This window comes from Copadichromis virginalis, linkage group LG2, assembly GCF_057382275.1.
Source record: "Copadichromis virginalis isolate Kocher_CV1m ecotype Utaka linkage group LG2, C_Virginalis_male_GT1.1, whole genome shotgun sequence".
Taxonomy (NCBI): Eukaryota; Metazoa; Chordata; class Actinopteri; order Cichliformes; family Cichlidae; genus Copadichromis; species Copadichromis virginalis.
In genome coordinates this window covers 17,507,565-17,527,787 of record NC_140619.1, presented here as the reverse complement: position 1 = coordinate 17,527,787, position 20,223 = coordinate 17,507,565, and positions in this window count along the sequence as shown.

Sequence of the window (20,223 nt, the reverse complement as noted above, 5' to 3'; positions counted from 1 at the left end):
TTATTAGCTGTCCGCCGTAGGAAGGCTGCGTTCCATTTACAAGTAGTGACAGTCTGCCGCAACTCGAACTCAAACCCCACTTTGTTCTTTAATTATAGGCCTTTTATAGCCGTTCATGACACGCACACACACACACATAAAGCACTTTGCCTCACCATGAGAATGGAACTTTACCTAAGCTAACCTTTAAAATATCTGATATAGGATAGAAAAATGAAGCAACCAGAGATTTAATGATGAAGACTCTAAAATCCACTGTCTTGACAAAATAAAGCGTTTTTGTACAACTTCATATAAATAGCTGTAACTTTTAAAATTATTCACATAATGAAAACCTATACTTTGTCTCGGGTGAGTTTCCCATTCAAATGCATGTAACAGTGAGAAATACACTGTCTTGGCGAAATAAAGCGTTTTTCAACCACTTCATATAAATCACTGTAACTTTTGATAGAAGACTCAGACAAACATGTTTATGGCTTTATCTTATAGAACTCAATATCCCCGTGCTGGGCAAACAGGTTTTGCAGCCGTTTGAGCTAAGATTTTAAAATTATTCACACAATGAAAACCTATACTTTGTCTCGGGTGAGTTTCCCATTCAAATGCATGTAACAGTGAGAAACACACTGTCTTGGCGAAATAAAGCGTTTTTCAACCACTTCATATAAATCGCTGTAACTTTTGATAGAAGACTCAGACAAACATGTTTATGGCTTTATCTTATAGAACTCAATATCCCCGTGCTGGGCAAACAGAACAGGTTTTGCAGCCGTTTGAGCTAAGATTTTAAAATTATTCACATAATGAAAACCTATACTTTGTCCCGGGTGAGTTTCCCATTCAAATGCATGTAACAGTGAGAAACACACTGTCTTGGCGAAATAAAGCGTTTTTGTACAACTTCATATAAATCGCTGTAACTTTTGATAGAAGACTCAGACAAACATGTTTATGGCTTTATCTTATAGAACTCAATATCCCGTGCTGGGCAAGCAGAACAGGTTTTGCAGCCGTTTGAGCTAAGATTTTAAAATTATTCACATAATGAAAACCTATACTTTGTCTCGGGTGAGTTTCCCATTCAAATGCATGTAACAGTGAGAAACACACTGTCTTGGCGAAATAAAGCGTTTTTCAACCACTTCATATAAATCGCTGTAACTTTTGATAGAAGACTCAGACAAACATGTTTATGGCTTTATCTTATAGAACTCAATATCCCCGTGCTGGGCAAACAGAACAGGTTTTGCAGCCGTTTGAGCTAAGATTTTAAAATTATTCACATAATGAAAAACTATACTTTGTCTCGGGTGAGTTTCCCATTCAAATGCATGTAACAGTGAGAAACACACTGTCTTGGCGAAATAAAGCGTTTTTGTACAACTTCATATAAATAGCTGTAACTTTTGATAGAAGACTCAGACAAACATGTTTATGGCTTTATCTTATAGAACTCAATATCCCGTGCTGGGCAAGCAGAACAGGTTTTGCAGCCGTTTGAGCTAAGATTTTAAAATTATTCACATAATGAAAACCTATACTTTGTTTCAGGCGAGTTTCCCATTCAAATGCATGTAACAGTGAGAAATACACTGTCTTGGCGAAATAAAGCGTTTTTCAACCACTTCATATAAATCGCTGTAACTTTTGATAGAAGACTCAGACAAACATGTTTATGGCTTTATCTTATAGAACTCAATATCCCCGTGCTGGGCAAACATGTTTTGCAGCCGTTTGAGCTAAGATTTTAAAATTATTCACATAATGAAAACCTATACTTTGTCTCGGGTGAGTTTCCCATTCAAATGCATGTAACAGTGAGAAACACACTGTCTTGGCGAAATAAAGCGTTTTTCAACCACTTCATATAAATCGCTGTAACTTTTGATAGAAGACTCAGACAAACATGTTTATGGCTTTATCTTATAGAACTCAATATCCCCGTGCTGGGCAAACAGAACAGGTTTTGCAGCCGTTTGAGCTAAGATTTTAAAATTATTCACATAATGAAAACCTATACTTTGTCTCGGGTGAGTTTCCCATTCAAATGCATGTAACAGTGAGAAACACACTGTCTTGGCGAAATAAAGCGTTTTTGTACAACTTCATATAAATCGCTGTAACTTTTGATAGAGGACTCAGACAAACATGTTTATGGCTTTATCTTATAGAACTCAATATCCCGTGCTGGGCAAGCAGAACAGGTTTTGCAGCCGTTTGAGCTAAGATTTTAAAATTATTCACATAATGAAAACCTATACTTTGTTTCAGGCGAGTTTCCCATTCAAATGCATGTAACAGTGAGAAATACACTGTCTTGGCGAAATAAAGCGTTTTTCAACCACTTCATATAAATCGCTGTAACTTTTGATAGAAGACTCAGACAAACATGTTTATGGCTTTATCTTATAGAACTCAATATCCCCGTGCTGGGCAAACATGTTTTGCAGCCGTTTGAGCTAAGATTTTAAAATTATTCACATAATGAAAACCTATACTTTGTCTCGGGTGAGTTTCCCATTCAAATGCATGTAACAGTGAGAAACACACTGTCTTGGCGAAATAAAGCGTTTTTCAACCACTTCATATAAATCGCTGTAACTTTTGATAGAAGACTCAGACAAACATGTTTATGGCTTTATCTTATAGAACTCAATATCCCCGTGCTGGGCAAACAGGTTTTGCAGCCGTTTGAGCTAAGATTTTAAAATTATTCACATAATGAAAACCTATACTTTGTTTCAGGCGAGTTTCCCATTCAAATGCATGTAACAGTGAGAAACGCATTGTCTTGGCGAAATAAAGCGTTTTTGAACAACTTCATATAAATCGCTGTAACTTTTGATAGAAGACTCAGACAAACATGTTTATGGCTTTATCTTATAGAACTCAATATCCCCGTGCTGGGCAAACAGGTTTTGCAGCTGTTTGAGCTAAGATTTCCAAGTTATACACATAATGAAAACCTATACTTTGTTTCAGGCGAGTTTCCCATTCAAATGCATGCAACAGTGAGAAACGCACTGTCTTGGCGAAATAAAGCGTTTTTCAACCACTTCATATAAATCGCTGTAACTTTTGATAGAAGACTCAGACAAACATGTTTATGGCTTTATCTTATAGAACTCAATATCCCCGTGCTGGGCAAACAGGTTTTGCAGCCGTTTGAGCTAAGATTTTAAAATTATTCACATAATGAAAACCTATACTTTGTTTCAGGCGAGTTTCCCATTCAAATGCATGTAACAGTGAGAAACGCATTGTCTTGGCGAAATAAAGCGTTTTTGAACAACTTCATATAAATCGCTGTAACTTTTGATAGAAGACTCAGACAAACATGTTTATGGCTTTATCTTATAGAACTCAATATCCCCGTGCTGGGCAAACAGGTTTTGCAGCCGTTTGAGCTAAGATTTTAAAATTATTCACATAATGAAAACCTATACTTTGTTTCAGGCGAGTTTCCCATTCAAATGCATGTAACAGTGAGAAACGCACTGTCTTGGCGAAATAAAGCGTTTTTGAACAACTTCATATAAATCGCTGTAACTTTTGATAGAAGACTCAGACAAACATGTTTATGGCTTTATCTTATAGAACTCAATATCCCCGTGCTGGGCAAACAGGTTTTGCAGCCGTTTGAGCTAAGATTTTAAAATTATTCACATAATGAAAACCTATACTTTGTTTCAGGCGAGTTTCCCATTCAAATGCATGTAACAGTGAGAAACGCATTGTCTTGGCGAAATAAAGCGTTTTTGAACAACTTCATATAAATCGCTGTAACTTTTGATAGAAGACTCAGACAAACATGTTTATGGCTTTATCTTATAGAACTCAATATCCCCGTGCTGGGCAAACAGAACAGGTTTTGCAGCCGTTTGAGCTAAGATTTTAAAATTATTCACATAATGAAAACCTATACTTTGTCTCGGGTGAGTTTCCCATTCAAATGCATGTAACAGTGAGAAACACACTGTCTTGGCGAAATAAAGCGTTTTTGTACAACTTCATATAAATCGCTGTAACTTTTGATAGAGGACTCAGACAAACATGTTTATGGCTTTATCTTATAGAACTCAATATCCCGTGCTGGGCAAGCAGAACAGGTTTTGCAGCCGTTTGAGCTAAGATTTTAAAATTATTCACATAATGAAAACCTATACTTTGTCTCGGGTGAGTTTCCCATTCAAATGCATGTAACAGTGAGAAACACACTGTCTTGGCGAAATAAAGCGTTTTTGTACAACTTCATATAAATCGCTGTAACTTTTGATAGAAGACTCAGACAAACATGTTTATGGCTTTATCTTATAGAACTCAATATCCCCGTGCTGGGCAAACAGGTTTTGCAGCCGTTTGAGCTAAGATTTTAAAATTATTCACATAATGAAAACCTATACTTTGTTTCAGGCGAGTTTCCCATTCAAATGCATGTAACAGTGAGAAACGCATTGTCTTGGCGAAATAAAGCGTTTTTGAACAACTTCATATAAATCGCTGTAACTTTTGATAGAAGACTCAGACAAACATGTTTATGGCTTTATCTTATAGAACTCAATATCCCCGTGCTGGGCAAACAGGTTTTGCAGCCGTTTGAGCTAAGATTTTAAAATTATTCACATAATGAAAACCTATACTTTGTTTCAGGCGAGTTTCCCATTCAAATGCATGTAACAGTGAGAAACGCATTGTCTTGGCGAAATAAAGCGTTTTTGAACAACTTCATATAAATCGCTGTAACTTTTGATAGAAGACTCAGACAAACATGTTTATGGCTTTATCTTATAGAACTCAATATCCCCGTGCTGGGCAAACAGGTTTTGCAGCCGTTTGAGCTAAGATTTTAAAATTATTCACATAATGAAAACCTATACTTTGTTTCAGGCGAGTTTCCCATTCAAATGCATGTAACAGTGAGAAATACACTGTCTTGGCGAAATAAAGCGTTTTTCAACCACTTCATATAAATAGCTGTAACTTTTGATAGAAGACTCAGACAAACATGTTTATGGCTTTATCTTATAGAACTCAATATCCCTGTGCTGGGCAAACAGGTTTTGCAGCCGTTTGAGCTAAGATTTTAAAATTATTCACATAATGAAAACCTATACTTTGTTTCAGGCGAGTTTCCCATTCAAATGCATGTAACAGTGAGAAATACACTGTCTTGGCGAAATAAAGCGTTTTTCAACCACTTCATATAAATAGCTGTAACTTTTGATAGAAGACTCAGACAAAGATGTTTATGGCTTTATCTTATAGAACTCAATATCCCTGTGCTGGGCAAACAGGTTTTGCAGCCGTTTGAGCTAAGATTTTAAAATTATTCACATAATGAAAACCTATACTTTGTCTCGGGTGAGTTTCCCATTCAAATGCATGTAACAGTGAGAAACGCATTGTCTTGGCGAAATAAAGCGTTTTTGAACAACTTCATATAAATCGCTGTAACTTTTGATAGAAGACTCAGACAAACATGTTTATGGCTTTATCTTATAGAACTCAATATCCCCGTGCTGGGCAAACAGGTTTTGCAGCCGTTTGAGCTAAGATTTTAAAATTATTCACATAATGAAAACCTATACTTTGTTTCAGGCGAGTTTCCCATTCAAATGCATGTAACAGTGAGAAATACACTGTCTTGGCGAAATAAAGCGTTTTTCAACCACTTCATATAAATCGCTGTAACTTTTGATAGAAGACTCAGACAAACATGTTTATGGCTTTATCTTATAGAACTCAATATCCCCGTGCTGGGCAAACAGGTTTTGCAGCCGTTTGAGCTAAGATTTTAAAATTATTCACATAATGAAAACCTATACTTTGTTTCAGGCGAGTTTCCCATTCAAATGCATGTAACAGTGAGAAACGCATTGTCTTGGCGAAATAAAGCGTTTTTGAACAACTTCATATAAATCGCTGTAACTTTTGATAGAAGACTCAGACAAACATGTTTATGGCTTTATCTTATAGAACTCAATATCCCCGTGCTGGGCAAACAGGTTTTGCAGCCGTTTGAGCTAAGATTTTAAAATTATTCACATAATGAAAACCTATACTTTGTTTCAGGCGAGTTTCCCATTCAAATGCATGTAACAGTGAGAAACGCATTGTCTTGGCGAAATAAAGCGTTTTTGAACAACTTCATATAAATCGCTGTAACTTTTGATAGAAGACTCAGACAAACATGTTTATGGCTTTATCTTATAGAACTCAATATCCCCGTGCTGGGCAAACAGGTTTTGCAGCCGTTTGAGCTAAGATTTTAAAATTATTCACATAATGAAAACCTATACTTTGTTTCAGGCGAGTTTCCCATTCAAATGCATGTAACAGTGAGAAATACACTGTCTTGGCGAAATAAAGCGTTTTTCAACCACTTCATATAAATAGCTGTAACTTTTGATAGAAGACTCAGACAAACATGTTTATGGCTTTATCTTATAGAACTCAATATCCCTGTGCTGGGCAAACAGGTTTTGCAGCCGTTTGAGCTAAGATTTTAAAATTATTCACATAATGAAAACCTATACTTTGTTTCAGGCGAGTTTCCCATTCAAATGCATGTAACAGTGAGAAACGCATTGTCTTGGCGAAATAAAGCGTTTTTGAACAACTTCATATAAATCGCTGTAACTTTTGATAGAAGACTCAGACAAACATGTTTATGGCTTTATCTTATAGAACTCAATATCCCCGTGCTGGGCAAACAGGTTTTGCAGCCGTTTGAGCTAAGATTTTAAAATTATTCACATAATGAAAACCTATACTTTGTCTCGGGTGAGTTTCCCATTCAAATGCATGTAACAGTGAGAAACACACTGTCTTGGCGAAATAAAGCGTTTTTGTACAACTTCATATAAATCGCTGTAACTTTTGATAGAAGACTCAGACAAACATGTTTATGGCTTTATCTTATAGAACTCAATATCCCCGTGCTGGGCAAACAGGTTTTGCAGCCGTTTGAGCTAAGATTTTAAAATTATTCACATAATGAAAACCTATACTTTGTTTCAGGCGAGTTTCCCATTCAAATGCATGTAACAGTGAGAAACGCATTGTCTTGGCGAAATAAAGCGTTTTTGAACAACTTCATATAAATCGCTGTAACTTTTGATAGAAGACTCAGACAAACATGTTTATGGCTTTATCTTATAGAACTCAATATCCCCGTGCTGGGCAAACAGGTTTTGCAGCCGTTTGAGCTAAGATTTTAAAATTATTCACATAATGAAAACCTATACTTTGTTTCAGGCGAGTTTCCCATTCAAATGCATGTAACAGTGAGAAACGCATTGTCTTGGCGAAATAAAGCGTTTTTGAACAACTTCATATAAATCGCTGTAACTTTTGATAGAAGACTCAGACAAACATGTTTATGGCTTTATCTTATAGAACTCAATATCCCCGTGCTGGGCAAACAGGTTTTGCAGCCGTTTGAGCTAAGATTTTAAAATTATTCACATAATGAAAACCTATACTTTGTTTCAGGCGAGTTTCCCATTCAAATGCATGTAACAGTGAGAAATACACTGTCTTGGCGAAATAAAGCGTTTTTCAACCACTTCATATAAATAGCTGTAACTTTTGATAGAAGACTCAGACAAACATGTTTATGGCTTTATCTTATAGAACTCAATATCCCTGTGCTGGGCAAACAGGTTTTGCAGCCGTTTGAGCTAAGATTTTAAAATTATTCACATAATGAAAACCTATACTTTGTTTCAGGCGAGTTTCCCATTCAAATGCATGTAACAGTGAGAAACGCATTGTCTTGGCGAAATAAAGCGTTTTTGAACAACTTCATATAAATCGCTGTAACTTTTGATAGAAGACTCAGACAAACATGTTTATGGCTTTATCTTATAGAACTCAATATCCCCGTGCTGGGCAAACAGGTTTTGCAGCCGTTTGAGCTAAGATTTTAAAATTATTCACATAATGAAAACCTATACTTTGTCTCGGGTGAGTTTCCCATTCAAATGCATGTAACAGTGAGAAACACACTGTCTTGGCGAAATAAAGCGTTTTTGTACAACTTCATATAAATCGCTGTAACTTTTGATAGAAGACTCAGACAAACATGTTTATGGCTTTATCTTATAGAACTCAATATCCCCGTGCTGGGCAAACAGGTTTTGCAGCCGTTTGAGCTAAGATTTTAAAATTATTCACATAATGAAAACCTATACTTTGTTTCAGGCGAGTTTCCCATTCAAATGCATGTAACAGTGAGAAACGCATTGTCTTGGCGAAATAAAGCGTTTTTGAACAACTTCATATAAATCGCTGTAACTTTTGATAGAAGACTCAGACAAACATGTTTATGGCTTTATCTTATAGAACTCAATATCCCCGTGCTGGGCAAACAGGTTTTGCAGCCGTTTGAGCTAAGATTTTAAAATTATTCACATAATGAAAACCTATACTTTGTTTCAGGCGAGTTTCCCATTCAAATGCATGTAACAGTGAGAAACGCATTGTCTTGGCGAAATAAAGCGTTTTTGAACAACTTCATATAAATCGCTGTAACTTTTGATAGAAGACTCAGACAAACATGTTTATGGCTTTATCTTATAGAACTCAATATCCCCGTGCTGGGCAAACAGGTTTTGCAGCCGTTTGAGCTAAGATTTTAAAATTATTCACATAATGAAAACCTATACTTTGTTTCAGGCGAGTTTCCCATTCAAATGCATGTAACAGTGAGAAATACACTGTCTTGGCGAAATAAAGCGTTTTTCAACCACTTCATATAAATAGCTGTAACTTTTGATAGAAGACTCAGACAAACATGTTTATGGCTTTATCTTATAGAACTCAATATCCCTGTGCTGGGCAAACAGGTTTTGCAGCCGTTTGAGCTAAGATTTTAAAATTATTCACATAATGAAAACCTATACTTTGTTTCAGGCGAGTTTCCCATTCAAATGCATGTAACAGTGAGAAACGCATTGTCTTGGCGAAATAAAGCGTTTTTGAACAACTTCATATAAATCGCTGTAACTTTTGATAGAAGACTCAGACAAACATGTTTATGGCTTTATCTTATAGAACTCAATATCCCCGTGCTGGGCAAACAGGTTTTGCAGCCGTTTGAGCTAAGATTTTAAAATTATTCACATAATGAAAACCTATACTTTGTCTCGGGTGAGTTTCCCATTCAAATGCATGTAACAGTGAGAAACACACTGTCTTGGCGAAATAAAGCGTTTTTGTACAACTTCATATAAATCGCTGTAACTTTTGATAGAAGACTCAGACAAACATGTTTATGGCTTTATCTTATAGAACTCAATATCCCCGTGCTGGGCAAACAGGTTTTGCAGCCGTTTGAGCTAAGATTTTAAAATTATTCACATAATGAAAACCTATACTTTGTTTCAGGCGAGTTTCCCATTCAAATGCATGTAACAGTGAGAAACGCATTGTCTTGGCGAAATAAAGCGTTTTTGAACAACTTCATATAAATCGCTGTAACTTTTGATAGAAGACTCAGACAAACATGTTTATGGCTTTATCTTATAGAACTCAATATCCCCGTGCTGGGCAAACAGGTTTTGCAGCTGTTTGAGCTAAGATTTCCAAGTTATACACATAATGAAAACCTATACTTTGTTTCAGGCGAGTTTCCCATTCAAATGCATGCAACAGTGAGAAACGCATTGTCTTGGCGAAATAAAGCGTTTTTGAACAACTTCATATAAATCGCTGTAACTTTTGATAGAAGACTCAGACAAACATGTTTATGGCTTTATCTTATAGAACTCAATATCCCCGTGCTGGGCAAACATGTTTTGCAGCCGTTTGAGCTAAGATTTTAAAATTATTCACATAATGAAAACCTATACTTTGTTTCAGGCGAGTTTCCCATTCAAATGCATGTAACAGTGAGAAACGCATTGTCTTGGCGAAATAAAGCGTTTTTGAACAACTTCATATAAATCGCTGTAACTTTTGATAGAAGACTCAGACAAACATGTTTATGGCTTTATCTTATAGAACTCAATATCCCCGTGCTGGGCAAACAGGTTTTGCAGCCGTTTGAGCTAAGATTTTAAAATTATTCACATAATGAAAACCTATACTTTGTTTCAGGCGAGTTTCCCATTCAAATGCATGTAACAGTGAGAAACGCATTGTCTTGGCGAAATAAAGCGTTTTTGAACAACTTCATATAAATCGCTGTAACTTTTGATAGAAGACTCAGACAAACATGTTTATGGCTTTATCTTATAGAACTCAATATCCCCGTGCTGGGCAAACAGGTTTTGCAGCCGTTTGAGCTAAGATTTTAAAATTATTCACATAATGAAAACCTATACTTTGTCTCGGGTGAGTTTCCCATTCAAATGCATGTAACAGTGAGAAACACACTGTCTTGGCGAAATAAAGCGTTTTTGTACAACTTCATATAAATCGCTGTAACTTTTGATAGAAGACTCAGACAAACATGTTTATGGCTTTATCTTATAGAACTCAATATCCCCGTGCTGGGCAAACAGGTTTTGCAGCCGTTTGAGCTAAGATTTTAAAATTATTCACATAATGAAAACCTATACTTTGTTTCAGGCGAGTTTCCCATTCAAATGCATGTAACAGTGAGAAACGCATTGTCTTGGCGAAATAAAGCGTTTTTGAACAACTTCATATAAATCGCTGTAACTTTTGATAGAAGACTCAGACAAACATGTTTATGGCTTTATCTTATAGAACTCAATATCCCCGTGCTGGGCAAACAGGTTTTGCAGCTGTTTGAGCTAAGATTTCCAAGTTATACACATAATGAAAACCTATACTTTGTTTCAGGCGAGTTTCCCATTCAAATGCATGCAACAGTGAGAAACGCATTGTCTTGGCGAAATAAAGCGTTTTTGAACAACTTCATATAAATCGCTGTAACTTTTGATAGAAGACTCAGACAAACATGTTTATGGCTTTATCTTATAGAACTCAATATCCCCGTGCTGGGCAAACATGTTTTGCAGCCGTTTGAGCTAAGATTTTAAAATTATTCACATAATGAAAACCTATACTTTGTTTCAGGCGAGTTTCCCATTCAAATGCATGTAACAGTGAGAAACGCATTGTCTTGGCGAAATAAAGCGTTTTTGAACAACTTCATATAAATCGCTGTAACTTTTGATAGAAGACTCAGACAAACATGTTTATGGCTTTATCTTATAGAACTCAATATCCCCGTGCTGGGCAAACAGGTTTTGCAGCCGTTTGAGCTAAGATTTTAAAATTATTCACATAATGAAAACCTATACTTTGTTTCAGGCGAGTTTCCCATTCAAATGCATGTAACAGTGAGAAACGCATTGTCTTGGCGAAATAAAGCGTTTTTGAACAACTTCATATAAATCGCTGTAACTTTTGATAGAAGACTCAGACAAACATGTTTATGGCTTTATCTTATAGAACTCAATATCCCCGTGCTGGGCAAACATGTTTTGCAGCCGTTTGAGCTAAGATTTCCAAGTTATACACATAATGAAAACCTATACTTTGTTTCAGGCGAGTTTCCCATTCAAATGCATGCAACAGTGAGAAACGCACTGTCTTGGCGAAATAAAGCGTTTTTCAACCACTTCATATAAATCGCTGTAACTTTTGATAGAAGACTCAGACAAACATGTTTATGGCTTTATCTTATAGAACTCAATATCCCCGTGCTGGGCAAACATGTTTTGCAGCCGTTTGAGCTAAGATTTTAAAATTATTCACATAATGAAAACCTATACTTTGTTTCAGGCGAGTTTCCCATTCAAATGCATGTAACAGTGAGAAACGCATTGTCTTGGCGAAATAAAGCGTTTTTGAACAACTTCATATAAATCGCTGTAACTTTTGATAGAAGACTCAGACAAACATGTTTATGGCTTTATCTTATAGAACTCAATATCCCCGTGCTGGGCAAACAGGTTTTGCAGCCGTTTGAGCTAAGATTTTAAAATTATTCACATAATGAAAACCTATACTTTGTTTCAGGCGAGTTTCCCATTCAAATGCATGTAACAGTGAGAAACGCATTGTCTTGGCGAAATAAAGCGTTTTTGAACAACTTCATATAAATCGCTGTAACTTTTGATAGAAGACTCAGACAAACATGTTTATGGCTTTATCTTATAGAACTCAATATCCCCGTGCTGGGCAAACAGGTTTTGCAGCCGTTTGAGCTAAGATTTTAAAATTATTCACATAATGAAAACCTATACTTTGTTTCAGGCGAGTTTCCCATTCAAATGCATGTAACAGTGAGAAACGCATTGTCTTGGCGAAATAAAGCGTTTTTGAACAACTTCATATAAATCGCTGTAACTTTTGATAGAAGACTCAGACAAACATGTTTATGGCTTTATCTTATAGAACTCAATATCCCCGTGCTGGGCAAACAGGTTTTGCAGCCGTTTGAGCTAAGATTTTAAAATTATTCACATAATGAAAACCCATACTTTGTTTCAGGCGAGTTTCCCATTCAAATGCATGTAACAGTGAGAAACGCATTGTCTTGGCGAAATAAAGCGTTTTTGAACAACTTCATATAAATCGCTGTAACTTTTGATAGAAGACTCAGACAAACATGTTTATGGCTTTATCTTATAGAACTCAATATCCCCGTGCTGGGCAAACAGGTTTTGCAGCCGTTTGAGCTAAGATTTTAAAATTATTCACATAATGAAAACCTATACTTTGTCTCGGGTGAGTTTCCCATTCAAATGCATGTAACAGTGAGAAACACACTGTCTTGGCGAAATAAAGCGTTTTTGTACAACTTCATATAAATCGCTGTAACTTTTGATAGAAGACTCAGACAAACATGTTTATGGCTTTATCTTATAGAACTCAATATCCCCGTGCTGGGCAAACAGGTTTTGCAGCCGTTTGAGCTAAGATTTTAAAATTATTCACATAATGAAAACCTATACTTTGTTTCAGGCGAGTTTCCCATTCAAATGCATGTAACAGTGAGAAACGCATTGTCTTGGCGAAATAAAGCGTTTTTGAACAACTTCATATAAATCGCTGTAACTTTTGATAGAAGACTCAGACAAACATGTTTATGGCTTTATCTTATAGAACTCAATATCCCCGTGCTGGGCAAACAGGTTTTGCAGCTGTTTGAGCTAAGATTTCCAAGTTATACACATAATGAAAACCTATACTTTGTTTCAGGCGAGTTTCCCATTCAAATGCATGCAACAGTGAGAAACGCACTGTCTTGGCGAAATAAAGCGTTTTTCAACCACTTCATATAAATCGCTGTAACTTTTGATAGAAGACTCAGACAAACATGTTTATGGCTTTATCTTATAGAACTCAATATCCCCGTGCTGGGCAAACAGGTTTTGCAGCCGTTTGAGCTAAGATTTTAAAATTATTCACATAATGAAAACCTATACTTTGTTTCAGGCGAGTTTCCCATTCAAATGCATGTAACAGTGAGAAACGCATTGTCTTGGCGAAATAAAGCGTTTTTGAACAACTTCATATAAATCGCTGTAACTTTTGATAGAAGACTCAGACAAACATGTTTATGGCTTTATCTTATAGAACTCAATATCCCCGTGCTGGGCAAACAGGTTTTGCAGCCGTTTGAGCTAAGATTTTAAAATTATTCACATAATGAAAACCTATACTTTGTTTCAGGCGAGTTTCCCATTCAAATGCATGTAACAGTGAGAAACGCATTGTCTTGGCGAAATAAAGCGTTTTTGAACAACTTCATATAAATCGCTGTAACTTTTGATAGAAGACTCAGACAAACATGTTTATGGCTTTATCTTATAGAACTCAATATCCCCGTGCTGGGCAAACAGGTTTTGCAGCCGTTTGAGCTAAGATTTTAAAATTATTCACATAATGAAAACCTATACTTTGTTTCAGGCGAGTTTCCCATTCAAATGCATGTAACAGTGAGAAACGCATTGTCTTGGCGAAATAAAGCGTTTTTGAACAACTTCATATAAATCGCTGTAACTTTTGATAGAAGACTCAGACAAACATGTTTATGGCTTTATCTTATAGAACTCAATATTCCCGTGCTGGGCAAACAGAACAGGTTTTGCAGCCGTTTGAGCTAAGATTTTAAAATTATTCACATAATGAAAACCTATACTTTGTCTCGGGTGAGTTTCCCATTCAAATGCATGTAACAGTGAGAAACACACTGTCTTGGCGAAATAAAGCGTTTTTGTACAACTTCATATAAATCGCTGTAACTTTTGATAGAGGACTCAGACAAACATGTTTATGGCTTTATCTTATAGAACTCAATATCCCGTGCTGGGCAAGCAGAACAGGTTTTGCAGCCGTTTGAGCTAAGATTTTAAAATTATTCACATAATGAAAACCTATACTTTGTCTCGGGTGAGTTTCCCATTCAAATGCATGTAACAGTGAGAAACACACTGTCTTGGCGAAATAAAGCGTTTTTGTACAACTTCATATAAATCGCTGTAACTTTTGATAGAAGACTCAGACAAACATGTTTATGGCTTTATCTTATAGAACTCAATATCCCCGTGCTGGGCAAACAGGTTTTGCAGCCGTTTGAGCTAAGATTTTAAAATTATTCACATAATGAAAACCTATACTTTGTTTCAGGCGAGTTTCCCATTCAAATGCATGTAACAGTGAGAAACGCATTGTCTTGGCGAAATAAAGCGTTTTTGAACAACTTCATATAAATCGCTGTAACTTTTGATAGAAGACTCAGACAAACATGTTTATGGCTTTATCTTATAGAACTCAATATCCCCGTGCTGGGCAAACAGGTTTTGCAGCCGTTTGAGCTAAGATTTTAAAATTATTCACATAATGAAAACCTATACTTTGTTTCAGGCGAGTTTCCCATTCAAATGCATGTAACAGTGAGAAACGCATTGTCTTGGCGAAATAAAGCGTTTTTGAACAACTTCATATAAATCGCTGTAACTTTTGATAGAAGACTCAGACAAACATGTTTATGGCTTTATCTTATAGAACTCAATATCCCCGTGCTGGGCAAACAGGTTTTGCAGCCGTTTGAGCTAAGATTTTAAAATTATTCACATAATGAAAACCTATACTTTGTTTCAGGCGAGTTTCCCATTCAAATGCATGTAACAGTGAGAAATACACTGTCTTGGCGAAATAAAGCGTTTTTCAACCACTTCATATAAATAGCTGTAACTTTTGATAGAAGACTCAGACAAACATGTTTATGGCTTTATCTTATAGAACTCAATATCCCTGTGCTGGGCAAACAGGTTTTGCAGCCGTTTGAGCTAAGATTTTAAAATTATTCACATAATGAAAACCTATACTTTGTTTCAGGCGAGTTTCCCATTCAAATGCATGTAACAGTGAGAAACGCATTGTCTTGGCGAAATAAAGCGTTTTTGAACAACTTCATATAAATCGCTGTAACTTTTGATAGAAGACTCAGACAAACATGTTTATGGCTTTATCTTATAGAACTCAATATCCCCGTGCTGGGCAAACAGGTTTTGCAGCCGTTTGAGCTAAGATTTTAAAATTATTCACATAATGAAAACCTATACTTTGTTTCAGGCGAGTTTCCCATTCAAATGCATGTAACAGTGAGAAATACACTGTCTTGGCGAAATAAAGCGTTTTTCAACCACTTCATATAAATCGCTGTAACTTTTGATAGAAGACTCAGACAAACATGTTTATGGCTTTATCTTATAGAACTCAATATCCCCGTGCTGGGCAAACAGGTTTTGCAGCCGTTTGAGCTAAGATTTTAAAATTATTCACATAATGAAAACCTATACTTTGTTTCAGGCGAGTTTCCCATTCAAATGCATGTAACAGTGAGAAACGCATTGTCTTGGCGAAATAAAGCGTTTTTGAACAACTTCATATAAATCGCTGTAACTTTTGATAGAAGACTCAGACAAACATGTTTATGGCTTTATCTTATAGAACTCAATATCCCCGTGCTGGGCAAACAGGTTTTGCAGCCGTTTGAGCTAAGATTTTAAAATTATTCACATAATGAAAACCTATACTTTGTTTCAGGCGAGTTTCCCATTCAAATGCATGTAACAGTGAGAAACGCATTGTCTTGGCGAAATAAAGCGTTTTTGAACAACTTCATATAAATCGCTGTAACTTTTGATAGAAGACTCAGACAAACATGTTTATGGCTTTATCTTATAGAACTCAATATCCCCGTGCTGGGCAAACAGGTTTTGCAGCCGTTTGAGCTAAGATTTTAAAATTATTCACATAATGAAAACCTATACTTTGTTTCAGGCGAGTTTCCCATTCAAATGCATGTAACAGTGAGAAATACACTGTCTTGGCGAAATAAAGCGTTTTTCAACCACTTCATATAAATAGCTGTAACTTTTGATAGAAGACTCAGACAAACATGTTTATGGCTTTATCTTATAGAACTCAATATCCCTGTGCTGGGCAAACAGGTTTTGCAGCCGTTTGAGCTAAGATTTTAAAATTATTCACATAATGAAAACCTATACTTTGTTTCAGGCGAGTTTCCCATTCAAATGCATGTAACAGTGAGAAACGCATTGTCTTGGCGAAATAAAGCGTTTTTGAACAACTTCATATAAATCGCTGTAACTTTTGATAGAAGACTCAGACAAACATGTTTATGGCTTTATCTTATAGAACTCAATATCCCCGTGCTGGGCAAACAGGTTTTGCAGCCGTTTGAGCTAAGATTTTAAAATTATTCACATAATGAAAACCTATACTTTGTCTCGGGTGAGTTTCCCATTCAAATGCATGTAACAGTGAGAAACACACTGTCTTGGCGAAATAAAGCGTTTTTGTACAACTTCATATAAATCGCTGTAACTTTTGATAGAAGACTCAGACAAACATGTTTATGGCTTTATCTTATAGAACTCAATATCCCCGTGCTGGGCAAACAGGTTTTGCAGCCGTTTGAGCTAAGATTTTAAAATTATTCACATAATGAAAACCTATACTTTGTTTCAGGCGAGTTTCCCATTCAAATGCATGTAACAGTGAGAAACGCATTGTCTTGGCGAAATAAAGCGTTTTTGAACAACTTCATATAAATCGCTGTAACTTTTGATAGAAGACTCAGACAAACATGTTTATGGCTTTATCTTATAGAACTCAATATCCCCGTGCTGGGCAAACAGGTTTTGCAGCTGTTTGAGCTAAGATTTCCAAGTTATACACATAATGAAAACCTATACTTTGTTTCAGGCGAGTTTCCCATTCAAATGCATGCAACAGTGAGAAACGCACTGTCTTGGCGAAATAAAGCGTTTTTCAACCACTTCATATAAATCGCTGTAACTTTTGATAGAAGACTCAGACAAACATGTTTATGGCTTTATCTTATAGAACTCAATATCCCCGTGCTGGGCAAACATGTTTTGCAGCCGTTTGAGCTAAGATTTTAAAATTATTCACATAATGAAAACCTATACTTTGTTTCAGGCGAGTTTCCCATTCAAATGCATGTAACAGTGAGAAACGCATTGTCTTGGCGAAATAAAGCGTTTTTGAACAACTTCATATAAATCGCTGTAACTTTTGATAGAAGACTCAGACAAACATGTTTATGGCTTTATCTTATAGAACTCAATATCCCCGTGCTGGGCAAACATGTTTTGCAGCCGTTTGAGCTAAGATTTTAAAATTATTCACATAATGAAAACCTATACTTTGTTTCAGGCGAGTTTCCCATTCAAATGCATGTAACAGTGAGAAACGCATTGTCTTGGCGAAATAAAGCGTTTTTGAACAACTTCATATAAATCGCTGTAACTTTTGATAGAAGACTCAGACAAACATGTTTATGGCTTTATCTTATAGAACTCAATATCCCCGTGCTGGGCAAACAGGTTTTGCAGCCGTTTGAGCTAAGATTTTAAAATTATTCACATAATGAAAACCTATACTTTGTTTCAGGCGAGTTTCCCATTCAAATGCATGTAACAGTGAGAAACGCATTGTCTTGGCGAAATAAAGCGTTTTTGAACAACTTCATATAAATCGCTATAACTTTTGATAGAAGACTCAGACAAACATGTTTATGGCTTTATCTTATAGAACTCAATATCCCCGTGCTGGGCAAACAGGTTTTGCAGCCGTTTGAGCTAAGATTTTAAAATTATTCACATAATGAAAACCTATACTTTGTTTCAGGCGAGTTTCCCATTCAAATGCATGTAACAGTGAGAAACGCATTGTCTTGGCGAAATAAAGCGTTTTTGAACAACTTCATATAAATCGCTGTAACTTTTGATAGAAGACTCAGACAAACATGTTTATGGCTTTATCTTATAGAACTCAATATCCCCGTGCTGGGCAAACAGGTTTTGCAGCCGTTTGAGCTAAGATTTTAAAATTATTCACATAATGAAAACCCATACTTTGTTTCAGGCGAGTTTCCCATTCAAATGCATGTAACAGTGAGAAACGCATTGTCTTGGCGAAATAAAGCGTTTTTGAACAACTTCATATAAATCGCTGTAACTTTTGATAGAAGACTCAGACAAACATGTTTATGGCTTTATCTTATAGAACTCAATATCCCCGTGCTGGGCAAACAGGTTTTGCAGCCGTTTGAGCTAAGATTTTAAAATTATTCACATAATGAAAACCTATACTTTGTCTCGGGTGAGTTTCCCATTCAAATGCATGTAACAGTGAGAAACACACTGTCTTGGCGAAATAAAGCGTTTTTGTACAACTTCATATAAATCGCTGTAACTTTTGATAGAAGACTCAGACAAACATGTTTATGGCTTTATCTTATAGAACTCAATATCCCCGTGCTGGGCAAACAGGTTTTGCAGCCGTTTGAGCTAAGATTTTAAAATTATTCACATAATGAAAACCTATACTTTGTTTCAGGCGAGTTTCCCATTCAAATGCATGTAACAGTGAGAAACGCATTGTCTTGGCGAAATAAAGCGTTTTTGAACAACTTCATATAAATCGCTGTAACTTTTGATAGAAGACTCAGACAAACATGTTTATGGCTTTATCTTATAGAACTCAATATCCCCGTGCTGGGCAAACAGGTTTTGCAGCTGTTTGAGCTAAGATTTCCAAGTTATACACATAATGAAAACCTATACTTTGTTTCAGGCGAGTTTCCCATTCAAATGCATGCAACAGTGAGAAACGCACTGTCTTGGCGAAATAAAGCGTTTTTCAACCACTTCATATAAATCGCTGTAACTTTTGATAGAAGACTCAGACAAACATGTTTATGGCTTTATCTTATAGAACTCAATATCCCCGTGCTGGGCAAACAGGTTTTGCAGCCGTTTGAGCTAAGATTTTAAAATTATTCACATAATGAAAACCTATACTTTGTTTCAGGCGAGTTTCCCATTCAAATGCATGTAACAGTGAGAAACGCATTGTCTTGGCGAAATAAAGCGTTTTTGAACAACTTCATATAAATCGCTGTAACTTTTGATAGAAGACTCAGACAAACATGTTTATGGCTTTATCTTATAGAACTCAATATCCCCGTGCTGGGCAAACAGGTTTTGCAGCCGTTTGAGCTAAGATTTTAAAATTATTCACATAATGAAAACCTATACTTTGTTTCAGGCGAGTTTCCCATTCAAATGCATGTAACAGTGAGAAACGCATTGTCTTGGCGAAATAAAGCGTTTTTGAACAACTTCATATAAATCGCTGTAACTTTTGATAGAAGACTCAGACAAACATGTTTATGGCTTTATCTTATAGAACTCAATATCCCCGTGCTGGGCAAACAGGTTTTGCAGCCGTTTGAGCTAAGATTTTAAAATTATTCACATAATGAAAACCTATACTTTGTTTCAGGCGAGTTTCCCATTCAAATGCATGTAACAGTGAGAAACGCATTGTCTTGGCGAAATAAAGCGTTTTTGAACAACTTCATATAAATCGCTATAACTTTTGATAGAAGACTCAGACAAACATGTTTATGGCTTTATCTTATAGAACTCAATATCCCCGTGCTGGGCAAACAGGTTTTGCAGCCGTTTGAGCTAAGATTTTAAAATTATTCACATAATGAAAACCTATACTTTGTTTCAGGCGAGTTTCCCATTCAAATGCATGTAACAGTGAGAAACGCATTGTCTTGGCGAAATAAAGCGTTTTTGAACAACTTCATATAAATCGCTGTAACTTTTGATAGAAGACTCAGACAAACATGTTTATGGCTTTATCTTATAGAACTCAATATCCCCG